The sequence below is a fragment of the Engystomops pustulosus genome, unplaced genomic scaffold (assembly GCF_040894005.1).
Source record: "Engystomops pustulosus unplaced genomic scaffold, aEngPut4.maternal MAT_SCAFFOLD_552, whole genome shotgun sequence".
NCBI classification, from domain to species: domain Eukaryota; kingdom Metazoa; phylum Chordata; class Amphibia; order Anura; family Leptodactylidae; genus Engystomops; species Engystomops pustulosus.
Genome location: NW_027285431.1, coordinates 2,279 through 17,510, shown reverse-complemented (window position 1 = coordinate 17,510; position 15,232 = coordinate 2,279). Strand labels below are relative to the sequence as shown.

Sequence of the window (15,232 nt, the reverse complement as noted above, 5' to 3'; positions counted from 1 at the left end):
TGGTGGAGGAGAGGCTGGGACGTTGTGTTTCCCTGCAGTGGGCGCCCCCTCCACGTGCCCATTACAGATAAGCCCATTTATAATCATGTTCCCATAACCAGAACAAAAATAACCTGGGGGAAGCAGCTAATAACAAAATTATCTGAAGTGCAAGATTGTGCTCCGGGAGGCATCGCCTAGTATTCAGCACGTGATGCGGATCCCTCTACTCTGTCCATAGGCGACGCGTGAAATAGACGAGCGCAGGGAGACGGGACCTTCCATGACCCCAGCTTCATTATATATGTGCCGCCTTATGCCTGGGGTGGGCACATCACATCCGAGAAGCAGTATATGCCCCCAATTCATCTGCTATTCCACACTTACAATTTACATTTCAGATAAGGCCCACTATGCCGCCATATAGCGCAAAAATACGTAGAAATAGACAAGGATGGCAATGAAGGATCACGTGTCATTGGTGCTGACTGCCGAGAGGGTCCAAGAAGCTAATTTTATGTATTTAGATATTAAAGGCATCAAGCTAAGTGAGAGATAATGTAGCTGTAGCTGAGAAAATATATCCCCCATATAATACCGCCATATAGTGCTGACATGAGATGTGATTAAAACTATATATTGTATAATGAGTGGTGGTCTGATAAAGGAAAGCCCCCACGGATCATCAGAAAAGGGGTTTCATTTCATGGCTCCGCCCCTTATCTTTAAAAATCCGTAACTTTTTTTTATTTTTCTGTGTACAGAGCTGTATGAGGACTTGTTTTCTGTATAACAATTGGTACTTCCCGATCACAGTATTACATATTCCATGCTGTAAAATGGAAAGCTGGAAAAAAAATCCAAATCGGATGAAATTGTAAAAAAAAAATGCATTTTTTCCCGTTTCTTCTAGACATTTTTCTTTTTTTACGGCTTTCACTGTGCGCTCCAAATGACACCTCTCATGAACCTGTGAGCAAGAATGTAATTTTTAGCTGGTGACAGGTTCCAGTAGCCAATGCTATGTAAATTTTAAAAATGCCTTTGTCAGAATTCTGAATCATTTCAGTACTTTATAATAGTTTATTTTACATTACCTGGTTCCCTGCCAGCAGCAGGTGGTGAGCCCCGGAGGGGTGGTTGCTGCAGCCTGTATGTGCCTTCATCTCCTTATACATTCTTCCTCTTCTCCACACCATCCCCCTCTCCCCGCTGCCTGCTCAATGCACAAGACAGGAATAGAAGAGGGGGGGATTGAGCTGCATGAGTGTAGAGGAGACTGAAACACAGCCACACACAGGCTGTAGCTGTCCCCCGAAACTCAACACACGCTGCTGACAGGGAGACAGGTAGTGTGAAACAAACTATTATAAAGTGATGCAAGGATTCAGAATGCTGTCAAAGGCACTTTTTAAATCAGCATAGCACAGGCTTCTGGAACCTATCACCAGCTAAAAAGTTGAAAGTTTTTGTTCAAAAAATTCTACATTTTCTGCATTCTGATGCTTATAATTTTCTGATACTTTGACATGCAGACCGGTGTATGGTTAAAACTTTTTGCAGGACGAGCTGATGTTTTTATTGCTCCCATTTTGAGGACTGCACAGCTTTTTGAGCACATCTGTGTGTTTTAAAATAGTGGAAAAGTGGCAATTCATACATTTGGGAGCTACTTTCCACCTGGGATTAACGTTTTTATATTGGGACCTTCAGAATGTGGTGATACGGGATACGTCTATATATTTTATTTGTTTTTCTATCAGTTCAAAGGAAATTAACAGAATTATGACTTGCATAAAAATGTGATATACAATAAAAATCACAACAAAATCCTACAACACAATAGCAGTAATTATACAGGGTTCCTACCATTAGGTCCAGCCGCTTTACCCTAGGTGTGTAAAGTTATAAGAATTATGTTTTAAGTATTGTTCTCTTTTTGAGTTTTCAGGGTTAATAGAAGATAGCATCTCTATCCCTCTGGAGGAGCTATATTCCTGTTGATATCAATGGGAATGGTGTTATACTTTTTCCATCCTGCGGAGGCACTACAGGGGAATTAAATACTTTCTACTCGGTTCTCTATGAATTCCAGGTGCTCTTCAGTGGGCTCAGTCGGATACCCCATGATCAGCTTGACATAGGGAATATGCTCTCGCAATTTTGATTTTTCTATATTTACATATATTAACAAATCTACCAATGATGATTCCAGAATTGGCTTAAAAGTAGCTAATTTTTTGAGACGCCTCCAACGAGTTCTGAAGGATCTCGCACCATCGTAGTAAGTGACTCTGGCAAGGAGTATGTCATGTCTATTATGAGGCACTGATTGTCCTGGCACCGTCTGGGGGTCTCATCAGTGTAAACACGTTAGAAGAGTTTAGTCCAGGATACTCAGACGCCAATGACAGAAACAAAGAGCAGCCGGCAATTTTAATGGATTGAAACTCCCTCCTTTCCTCAAATAACTATAAATTTAAAGGGATTATCAGTATTGGACACCGCTTGACCATATCCTCTATGACACCAAATCCTTTTTTTGATGGTCTGGGTAAACTTCTAGCATCAGGTAGATCTCCAGATGGAACGGTTGCCACAACATGTGTCAGATATAAGGCAATATTGGGCAAGGTAAGGATCTGCACTAAAATGTGATGGCTCAATGGCAACTGGTGAACCTGTGATAGGCTTAAGCCAAAATTAGAATTCAGACTTCATTCAGCCACCACTAGATGGAGCTCCTCACAAGAGGATTTAAAAAAAATAGGACAATAAATAAAAATAAATACGTACAAGATAGGTTCTGGAGGTTTGTTCATGAGTTGAAGTTGTATGTAAGTCGAAACTGTATATTTTATAATTGTGACCGCAGACAAAAATGTTTGGTCTCTGTGACAATTGGATTTTAAAAAAGGTGGGTTGTCATAAGAACCAGGATTAACAATAAAGCTTCATTACAGACACCTGTGATAACTGTTATAGCTGGTTATTGTACAGTAACTTACCAACATCCAGGGGTCGTCTATAAGGCAGGTGTTCTTAAGTAGGGGACCGCCTGTATATAAAACAAATAACAGTGAACCTGTGATAAGCTTAAGCCAAAATTGGATATGAGAGGAAGATGTGAGGACACAAAATACATCAGCTCAAGCTGCTTATGAGGCTACTTTGAGTCATCCAGAGGTTTCCATGCCAATACATTTGGTAAAATTGAAGAGAAAGAACTTATGGGGTAATTTTTGAAGGGCAGTAGAGATGAAAGGCTCACCAAGTGGGGTTGTGTAGGCACATATCGAAATCGGGAGTAGACATCGGGAGTAGACATCTTTAGGTTTTGACCAGTAACAGTGAAGGAGGGAGTGCACAGGGGGGCACAACAAACTTCAGACATCACAGTAAAGGATTAGATTGGATACTTTACACTAGAGACTCATGATCACAACTATGGGGCAACAATGCCACTTTCTCAAGTGTTTGAGACAGTGCAGTGCTTGTCATTGACCTTCAGAAGACCCTCAAGATGTAGACCTGGAAGAGCATGAAGAACCTGATACATCCACAATACCCACAGATTCAGCTGCTTCAGGTGCACATGGTGTGGTCATGGACAACTGTGGACCATGTGGTTCTTCATGGAACCACTGAAGATCAGTGAAATTGATCTAATCGATAAACCTTTGTTATGGGAATTACCATAGGAAGCAATTAACCTGGATTTATAATATATGGAAATGGGAATTTATAAGACTAATAAGAGGAACAAAGAATCAAAAACAGAAAGGTATAATGTAATATAGGCCAAAAAAAAGTCAAACAAACAGCATCACAGGAAGAACGAACTGGAGAAAACCAGCGACATTCAACAATAAACTGGCAGGGAGCAGAGGAAACTTCTAGTTTATAGAAGCCAAAGATTTCATGAGAAGAGACAGAAAGAATTCATATCAGATAAAACATTGACTAATAAATACACAAAGTGTGTTACCAAGCCTCACCACAGGGGGCACTGTGCAAAACCCTCATTCCCCCTCTACATGTTCTGGCTGGAGCACTTCATGGGTAGTCGCTAGATACTGAAAAGAAACATTCACACCATGTACATTCATGTTTAGTTATCACCATGCAGATAGGACACTATGTACAATCTGCTCAGCTCCTCCTGCTCTATAATATGCTGCCTGCAGATAGGACACTATGTACAATCTGTTCAGCTCTTTCTACTCTATAACATGCTGCCTGCAGATAGGACACTATGTACAATATACTAAGCTCCTCCTGCTCTATAACATGCTGCCTGCAGATAGGACGCTATGTACTTCTGCTCAGCTCCTCCTGCTCTATAACATGCTGCCTGCAGATAGGACACTATGTACAATCTGCTCAGTTCCTCTTGCTCTATAACTTGCTGCCTGCAGGTAGGACACTATGTACAATCTGCTCAGCTCCTCCTGCTCTATAACATGCTGCCTGCAGTTAGGACACTATGTACAATCTAATCAGCTCCTCCTTCTCTATAATATGCTGCCTGTAGATAGGACACTATGTACAATCTGTTCAGCTCTTTCTACTCTATAACATGCTGCCTGCAGATAGGACTCTATGTACAACCTGCTCAGCTCCTCCTGCTCTATACCATGCTGCCTGCAGATAGGACACTATGTACAATCTGCTCAGCTCCTCCTGCTCTATAACATGCTGCCTGCAGTTAGGACACTATGTACAATCTAATCAGCTCCTCCTTCTCTATAATATGCTGCCTGTAGATAGGACACTATGTACAATCTGTTCAGCTCCCCCTGCTCTATAACATGCTACCTGCAGATAGGACACTATGTACAATCTGCTCAGCTTTGCCTGCTCTATAATATGCTGCCTGCAGATAGGACACTATGTACAATCTTCTCAGCTCCTTCTGCTCTATAACATGCTGCCTGCAGATATGACACTGTGTACAACCTGCTCAGCTCCTCCTGTTCTATAACATGCTGCCTGCAGATAGGACACTATGTACAATCTGCTCAGGTCCTCCTGTTCTATAACATGCTGCCTGCAGATAGGACACTATGTACAATCTGCTCAGCTCCTCCTGTTCTATAACATGCTGCCTGCAGATAGGACACTATGTACAATCTGCTCAGCTCCTCCTGTTCTATAACATGCTGCCTGCAGATAGGACACTATGTACAATCTGCTCAGCTCCTCCTGTTCTATAACATGCTGCCTGCAGATAGGACACTATGTACAATCTGCTCAGCCCCTTCTGTGCTATAACATGCTGCCTGCAGATAGGACACTATGTACAATCTGCTCAGCCCCTTCTGTTCTATAACATGCTGCCTGCAGATAGGACACTATGTACAATCTGCTCAGCTCCTCCTGTTCTATAACATGCTGACTGCAGATAGGACACTATGTAAAATCTGCTCAGCCCCTTCTGTTCTATAACATGCTGCCTGCTGACCATAAATGATAAACATGTCCGTTTCCCTTTGCAGTGGATTGGCAGGAGGCCCAGTAAATAAATATGAGTGAAATTTGACTTCTCAAAATGAAGTAAAGATCTGACAAGTCATTAGTTTGACTGCAGTGGATAAGTATTCTATATTTTGAATATTGGCTGAAGGCCACGACTTATATCATGCTAAAGTTTCACTAATAAATGTCACCATAGCCAGTCTGTGCACTAGGATAGCCCTCGGCGAATACCTGCACTAAGAGGACTTTGAAGTGGTTAGTAAATGTCACCTGCACATGACAGACACACTTCAGCCTCAAAACTATTTCTTTATTTACTGCTTTAAGGTTAAGATATCATAAGATGAGAAAAACCTCCGCAAACTAAGGCATAATGTATGAGACAGAGAGAAGCAAATGCATGGAGATAGTTTGCACATCTTTTTGTTATTAAGATTATATGGCCCCATCATATACTGTATGCTGCATTGTAGATCTCATAACAGTGGCAAAACATAGGTCCTGAAAGATGATGATAAAATTCAGACTTCATTCAGCCACCACTAGATGGAGCTCCTGACAACTAGACTTAAAAAATAAATATAATAATAAATATAAATAATAAATATATAAAACATATAATAACAGACTAAATAATGAAATAACCTATTTTTACCCATGAACCTAATCTTTCTGACACTTTTCTCCCCACTAATCCTGCATCAACCGTGTGGCCAAGCCTGAGACTTCTGCTGTATATATCACTTTTGAAGCCAGTAATAATAATAATAATTCTTTATTTATATAGTGCACACAGATTACGCAGTGCTGCACAGACTTTGCCAAATTGGTCCCTGTCCCCAATGGGGCTCACAATCTAATCAAGCTAACAGTATGTTTTGGAGTGTGGGAGGAAACCAGAGGACCTGGAGGAAACCCACGCAAACACGGAGAGAACATACAAACTCTTTGCAGATGTTGACCTGGGTGGGACTTGAACTCAGGACTCCATTGGCTGAAGTGGCCATGTGAGTGATGTAGCCTACTTCATTTCTAGAAGAATAAGAGGAATGGAAGAGGCCGCAACAACGACCTGCCATCAACTAGATCCCGGACTTATATGTTCCTATTGTGTTACATTTATGCTCTACAACATCGTCCAACGTACACCATGACCCCTCCCATGAGGAGCTGAATAATAAAGATATGACCTGTTCTGCAATGATTGGAAGAGATGTGTTATAGAAAGAAAAGGTAAGTACATATCAAGGCTGATGATAGACTCATTGGGGGGCAAGAACTAGACAGCTGAGCAACTGTGGAGAGAAGAGTGTCAACAGTTGTCCAATATAGTGATAAAAGTCACCTTATACGATGTTATTTGTAGGAAATAAATATTCGGATGTTATTGCCAAGACTTTTGCAGTGTTGGAAGGGCTTCCCTCACCTGCAGACACATAGAAACAGGTGTATGTTTACATGTAGCTGATTGTCAGGATATAATTAAGACACTGATTGAGATCGTGCTGTGACTTCCTGCTGTGCTAGAGGCAGGCGGAGCTGCGCCACTCAAGGTAATGGCTCCAAATTGCTCACATACAGTAACTGTTGCAGAAACTTTATACTCCAAGGTATTAGTGAAGAGGGTAATCATTCCCAGGGGCATGGGGTTATTTCAATCAAGTGAAAGTTTTTGCATTTTTTTGCATACATTTTGCCCCTTTCCAGTACTGTATGGCCTCATACCCAGTGTTACTTCACAGCATCAATTATATAATTTAGTACACAATGTTAATTCTGGCAAGACCACAGAGAAGTCCCGTTTTCATGTCGATTTAAGGAAGGAAGTTCCAGGGATCGCGACTGGACCAGGTAAGTAAATGTGCCCGCCCCATTGTCAGCCTTTCCAATCTGGACTTGCTAGTGGAAACCGTCCTCATAAAGACTTCTTCCTAACTCAATCTTTGTGGTACAAAAGCTCAAATCCAAGACTCCACCTCGGTTTGTTGACAGATGTTGTGAAGTGAAAAGGCTTCCCCCAGTTCCTAAAACCCCATCAGTGTTGTACAATGGTATCACATGTATTGGTGGATCCTCAGATTCTTTGGTGGTCTAGTCCAACCCTGAACCCCACTGATATGGAAAAAGGTAATGCAACAAAGCAACATGGTGAACAATAATGTTCTCACAACAAGGCGATTGCGGGGGAGCTTCCGATATGGACATATCCTCCTCCTTCCAACATCCTGTTTACTGCTTTGGATTTTATTAGACAAATCCAAGACATGGAATAGTACAAGTCCAGCCTGAAGTAGAATTCAGCTAAAACCTGCACCAGGATTTCGAAAAAGTGGCATGGAGGTGGCAAGAGGGTGCATAAGGCATGATAAATGACCCCTAGAATATCTTGATGGAACTTTTTGACGCTCGTCTATACTGTGGGAGACGTCTTGACTTGGTCTATATGTACAAGGGGGTTTGGTCTGGGGCCTGTACGGATGGGACAGTCTTGGATACATTAAATGGGCTTGGTCTGAGTTTGGAATGACGGGGTGTCACGATCTGTGGTTTAAGTAGGAAGGGTTCAAACTGTAACACGTATAATTTATAGCACAGATCCAATATATTTTTTCACAAATCAATAGCTCTTGTGATGTAGAACAACTTTGACTATTATCTTGGTTGTGTGCAGTTTCTTGGTTATCCTCTTCAGCTGACGAAGCTGTGACTCCAGGCTGTGCCGATTCCATAGAGTTGTTTAGAGACTCAGGTTCTTATTTACTAAGGCTCCACGGCCACACTTTCTTCAGATTTTCCGACCTTTTTGAGATATCCACAGCTGTGACAAGTATTTGGTGTTGCACGGGATCAGGTTGTAGTGCGGCTGCGCTGGCTTTCATGCAACAGAAATCGGGTGGCGTGGTTTCGGACGATCCGACTGATTCGGACTGAGTGCTGGATTTAACTTTCAAATTGTATCGCAAGATCAAGCACTTACATGCACGAGGAAAAAGAAGGTGAACACCGGCAGACCTGAGCGGGGAAGCGACGCATGCAGGATATCGGGCACACGATCGTAGTGAATCTCAGCAGATGTACAGTCCGGTTGGACAATGCACTTTTGGGGAACACGTCAGGATGGGTAAGTAAATGTTCCCCACAGTTTCACGGAGGGGAGAGGCTGATGCTTCCTGCTCACCCTGGAGGGAGGAGGGTTAGGTGATGTGACAGTGCTCTCTGAGTGATGGCTCTTCTTAGTGAGCTGGCTCATTAGGCTCCGCTCACTAAGAAGAGCCGGCTCTTCTGGTTCCTAAACTGTACAGAATTGTATCAGGTTAAAGGGGGAAATGGTGAGCCAGTTAGGGGCGGGCAGTGGCGCAACTTGAATCTACAGGGCCCCAGTGCAAAGTCTGTGCCAGGCCCCCTGTTTATAATGTATATTTTATAGCACTAGTCTTCTCATATGGGAAAGTAACACCTTACGGGCCCCTAAGCCTCCTGGGCCCGGTTGCGATCGCACCCTCGGCACCCCCTCAAGTTACACCCCTGGGGGTGGGGTTAAGTGAGCCATCAGCTCACTGTCGGGAGCCGGCTCCCGTTGTTCGCAAACAAGAGCCGGCTTGTTCGCAAATGAGACATCACTACTGAGTGTAGCTAAGAGCTGAATGTGTGTGGATCTGTGGATGCAGAAGTCTCCTACACAGAATATCAGTCCCTCCATTCCAGTCTCTCTGCAGCTCATACGGTGTCTTACACTCCTCGTCAGACAACTCCCACACCTTCTGCTCTCCAATACTTTCTGGTAAACACCTTCAGAACAGAACATGCCATAACTCTGCAAAGAAAAGGGTGACAAACACAAAATGGGCATCGATTTGTTTGTTTTGAGTAGGGGAATCGCATATGACAATATGGTAAAAATCATTAAAAAATCATTAAAGTCGAAGCTTTACAAGGGATATGTCACGAAATCCATCCCTTTTGTGATGGTGATCAGCAAGTCTTCGCACCTCCTTCAATCCATTCCATATGGAGAACTCTACAGAATGAGATAATACTGGATGATAATAAACCTAAAAAGAAACTAATGCAACTCGATCTCATCTAAAGACTCATCTAAAAAAGCAGCAGGACAACCTGATTGTGTCTTTTCTATTAATTACAGTAATCATTTCAATGAGATGCGTTCAATTATTTACAAATATCTGCCTATGCTCAATTTTCTCTTTTGGCCAATTTTATTAACAGAGCAGTGTCTCGCGGAGGGGGGAGGCGATGGGCAGTATATTATCTCCTATCTTATACATGGTGGACAAAAAAAAAGTTTGGTTTGCACAAAGAGGACTTTTTCCCCTGCAGAGGCAATATACGCTATATATAGGCCCTGCCGGGTGCCACATTGTAGGGCGGCTGGGGCGGGAGGTTATTATCCGGACTCTCCAATCCTTGACCCTATCCTGACCTGACATAGTGGAACTGTATAGAGCAGTGGTGGCGAACCTATGGCACGGGTGCCAGAGGCGGCACTCAGAGCCCTTTCTGTGGGCACTCGGGCCATCACCCAAGCACACCAGACAGGACTCAAAGAATCCTCCTGCAGTTCCAAGCAACTTAAAAGATGCTGCTTTCAGTCATATATTTATGTGATACTTCGCTATTTGGGTATGTAGGAAGAGGGAGAATGAGTAGACAGGGACGAATTATCTTTGGAAGACCTCCTGCTGGCCCCACAATTTTCTGTATACAGAGGGACACTGGAAAGAAGCTAAAATGATGCAAGTTTTCCATCTTGTCCTCAGGAGGCCGATATTATCGAACGTTGTTGAAGAACAGGGAGCAATAAGTTACTGCTTTAATTTTTGGTTGGCACCTCGCAATAAATAAGGGGGGTTTTGGGTTGCAGTTTGGGCACTCGGACGCTAAAAGGTTTGCCATCACTGGTATAGAGGGTTTATAGACATTGTTGTACGGTTATAGAGTTCTGGTTTGTGTTGAAAGCGGAATCATTTACCGTACAAATGGTTGGAAAGGGATATACGGTAATTTCCCCACATCTCAACATATATTTCATCAAATATTTCCATAAAGAAGACTTTCCTGAAGAAGGTCTCAAGTGGCTGAAACATTTCCATCCTGTATGGCCCAGACATTGGGGCACATTTACTTAGGGTTCGTCGGACACATTTCCGTTGGGCTTCCCGACTATTTCAGATTTGCGCTGAATTGCCCCGGGTTGTAGGCGCCCGCGATCGGATTGTGGCGAATCGGCGCCCGCTTTCATGCGACACAAATCGGGGGGGTGGGGGGCGGTTCTGTCGGACAACCTGACTAATTTGGACAAACCACGGAATTTAAAATTCAAATTGTGTTGCAAGATCAGCACCCACATGCACCGGGAAGAAGATGGTGAACCTCAGCTGGGAAGCGTCACATGCAGGAAATAGGACGCACAATCTTAGTGAATCGCGGCAGCTCCAAATCCTCGTCGGACATTACGGATCGCCGGCGTCAACTGGACGGGTAAGTAAATGGACCCCATTGTATCTGTGAGGACATCACCGACTCTTTCTCCTTTCAATGTCATACTGGAAAGTACATTACGAAAGTTTTACAAGCTTCTTCCTGGTCACAAGTATTTTCTTCATTCAGTGCAGATCTATAACTCCTAACCCGACACATTACAGCGTTATTAAAGACATTGATCTAAAGTGACAGCTCACAGTCACTTCGGCATTGACATACTGTTCTCGTAACAAAACCTTGGCTCACAAATGAATCATGGATGAGACTTTCTAGAAGTTCTGAAAATCACATTCAGGAAACCAACCTCAGCTCTGACCTGGGTCTGGATTTGTGGAGATGTGGCTAAAAAAATTTATGGGGTAAAGTTTGCACTGTTTGTAGAGTAACCATATATTACATATGAACCAGACCGGAAGCCCCAGCAATGACAAGAATGGGGGTCCAAATCCCCCAATCACCATCACCGTCAGTCTGTGATAAGCAGGCAGAACAGAGGGGTAAATATTGAGTAGGGGGCATGAACAAATTAGAACATGGTGGAGCCTAGTGATGCTCCGGTGATATCGGCCTCAGGTTCATTAGCATATTTTATAAAGTTCTTTTTTCAACAATATGGCCGTTCCTAAGCTAATCAAAAAAAGCCTTCAGTATCCATAAAAGGTAACGAGCAGTGCAGAATAGGCAGTCTAACATCAGTAGATCTAATGGTAGATGTCCTTGAAAGCAGTGGTCCCAACCTTTTTGTATCTGGGGACCGGCTCCACCCAAAATGTAATTTTTCAGGGACTGGGTCTGGTAACATGGTCCCTGGGAAAGAAATTGGTTGCCCCGCAAATCCCTATAAGCAGCATCCAGTCTAAAATGCCCCCTTTCCCGCAGCTGCCCCCTTTTCTGTGGTCCCTCCAGAAAAGGGGATACTATAACACCCCTTTTTCTATAGCGTCCCCTTATCTGTGGCCTTTTCACCATGAGGAAAAGAAATATTCATACTGTACATGTACATTAGGTACATACACTACCTAATTTTACCACAAAAAAAGGGTAAAGTTATTTACTTTACTAATAAAATGTCCAGCAGCCTCCCCTCACTAAAAAAATGTCCAGCAGCAGCCTCCACTCACTAATAAAATGTCCAGCAGCAGCCTCCACTCACTAATAAAATGTCCAGCAGCAGCCTCCACTCACTAATAAAATGTCCAGCTGCATCCTCCCCTCACTAATAAAATGTCCAGCAGCCTATCCTCAATAAAGAAATATCCACCAGCAGCCTCCCCTCACTAATAAAATGTCCAGCAGTAGCCTCCACTCACCAATAAAATGTCCTGAGGGCTACCCTCACTTATAAAATGTCCAGCAGCCTACCCTTACTAATAAAATGTCCAGCCGGGTCATCATGGCCGATTATTCTTCTCCACACGCCATGGCAGTGCCGACCAAATCATCTAAGGGACAATATGCCCCATTTGATACGTGCTGATTCTGTGTTACAATAGAGAAGTTCCATCGTATCTGCCCTTGTGCTCTGCTGAGGACACAATACATAATGACTGACACCGGGCCGTGTTGATAGAACATGATCTGATCTCATTGAATGGAATTAAGGTCCTCGGTGCTCGGGCACACTGCAAGAGATTTATTAACTCTGTGTCAGGACATTGACAGGAGCAGAAGATATACAGAACTGCAGCGCACACAAAGCAGTGACATCACCAAGCACTAAGTGAGATTTCATGAGATTACTTATTAATCAGACTGGCATGAATGTACCACACATCCTTGGCATGCATTGCCCAGATCTCCGCTGAAGAATAAATAAAGCATTAGGGCCGGGGGGTGGAAAAATGGTCATTGCAGCGAAAAAAAGGCTTTTAGTAACTGTACTGGTAATAGTTTTGTACTGTAATAGTTTTGTCAATGAATAAAGGCCAGATTATATACTGGAGTATGACATACAGCACATTCAGGAAGAATGCTCTATAACAAGCTGCAGAAAGGACACTATGTACAATCTCCTCAGCTCTTCCTGCTCTATAACATGCTATCTGCAAATAGGACACTATGTACAATCTCCTCAGCTCTTCCTGCTCTATAACATGCTGCCTGCAGACAGGTCACTATGTACAATCTGCCCAGCTCCTCCTGCTCTATAACATGCTGCCTGTAGATAGGACACTATGTACAATCTGCTCAGCTCCTCCTGCTCTATAACATGCTGCCTTTAGATAGGACGCTATGTACAATCTGCTCAGCTCCTCCTGCTCTATAACATGCTGCCTGCAGATAGGACACTATGTACAATCCGCTTATCTCCTCCTACTCTATAACATGCTGCCTACAGTAGGACACTATATACAATTTACTCAGAGCAGAAGACCGAGTCCGAGCCCGAGGAGAAGAAGCCGGAAGGTGAGCATAGTTTATTTCTTTTAAGACTGATGGCGGATCTTCATATAGGGCCTGGGAATGGGCAGGCGAGGGCCCCTCCCAAGCCAAAGCCCCCCCCCGCACCCATACCGCCTAAACGAAGATCCGCCATTGATAACATGCTGTCTACAGAAAGTATACAATGTAAATTCTCTATACTTCCTGCTCTATAGCATACTGTCTGAAGATAGAACACTATGTACAATCAGTTCATCTCAACCTGCTCTATAACGTGCTACCTGCTGACCAGGGACAGCTCCAGGTTTAAGTAGACCCTTGCGTGGCAGAGCCTCAGTGGGCCCCTTTGTAGTGAACTCACATGGCAGCATTAAAAATTCAGAAACTAAAACATTCTCCTGTTCCATAAATTATTTCCTAGTTTATCATACCAAACAGCCCCCCCCCCTTATATTTATTTATATACTGTATGGTTATTTTATAAGCCCCCCCTGACACCCTATGTATAGATACAGCACCCTAACCCCCATGGATTCCTTATATACAGCCTTATGTGGGCCCCCCAGGAGCCCTGGGCCCCGACGCTTGCCCAGGTATGCCCAGTGCTTGCCCCGGCCCTGCTGTAGACTAAACTACATATTCATTGTGAGCAACGCTGACACACTTTCATTAGGCTACATACTGAAATGTATTGTGTACGTGATGGGTGGGTCACAAAGACCGATATATATATTGAGGGGGAGATTATGATGTATAACAATGGCAGGGCCTATTTAGTCTGTCAATCATCTCTGCATGTGTAGCCAGGATAATAGCACATTATGGGCGGCAGGCTTTCTGTATAAGCCAAAATAACTTACAATGTAAAGAGAAGTTTGGAGATTTTTTTTTCATGAAATCCTTCTTTAAATATGCAAACTTTTATGTATGTATATTGACTTAGCTAAGTCCCAGCATCTTCAAATCTATTTTTCTTTGGATAAAGATCTTACCATATGTGAATCATGAAGACATACTGGAAAAACAGGGACAGAAGTATATCTCATTCCCTCATTTCTGTTCGCTTTGTTTCTCTCTGCGACTAATAAAGTTTTATTTGAATGGTTCGGATTTTCACAGGTTTAGATAGGCCGTAGACGTATAGTTGTAGGGCTAATGACTGCCTGCGGATTTGGGTATTAGCTAGTGGTAGTCATATCTACTGAGATGGTCCCACCCTTCCCCTTCAAGTAGGTTGCGGTTGGTTAGCTGTGGGTGAACCTGGGCTACGTGTTTGGGGAAGTCATCGAGGAGTAGGTGGCCCCCTGGGAGGAGTTAAGGGGTACTTATACTTGGCTCCCGTCTGCACTCATCCTCTTTTTCCGGGAATCTTTCTGCCCTTATTTTATGTATCTTTGTCTATTATTGTCACAACTGGTAACTGTCACAATCTTTATTTTGGGTTTGTGACCTACATGACCTTTAACTAGTCCAGCATACAGGTTCCCAGGCTGTATCTTGAAATTCTTGAGTTACTACTCTATGGGGGAGATTTATCAGAAGTCTCTTAGAGCAGAACCGTTATAGTTGCCCATGAGAACCAATCAGAGCTCAGCTTTCATTTTCCCACAGCTGTTTATATCATTAAAGCTGAGCTCTGATTGGTTTCCATGGGAAACTGGAACAGCTTTACCTCAGAAACTTGATGATAAATCTCCCCCAATGAGTGGAAGTTATGGTTGAAATTAAATTGAATAAAGCTGTGTCCGACTGCCAGCTTGTCATACCACAGAGATAAACCTACATCTTGTGTGTTATTACGGGCAGTTAAAGGGGAGGTTTTTGAGTTAAGCTGATGGTGGTGTGGGGTTGCAGTATGTGGTCAGTCTTACCCTTTTAGAGAAGGAGGAAT

General features: G+C 43.2%; 1 long non-coding RNA gene across 1 annotated transcript in view; it reads right to left on the bottom strand.

Annotated features, from left to right (window-relative positions):
- The window catches only part of LOC140111704 (uncharacterized), a 35,703-nt gene extending 20,816 nt beyond the window's left edge, over window positions 1–14,887 (bottom strand). Inside the window, exons 1-2 of the long non-coding RNA XR_011852209.1 lie at window positions 14,334–14,887; window positions 2,988–3,037 (exon numbers count right to left, since the gene is read on the bottom strand). This is a non-coding gene — a long non-coding RNA (uncharacterized lncRNA). The remainder of the gene's footprint in view (window positions 1–2,987; window positions 3,038–14,333) is intronic.
- Between the last annotated feature and the right edge of the window lie 345 nt (window positions 14,888–15,232).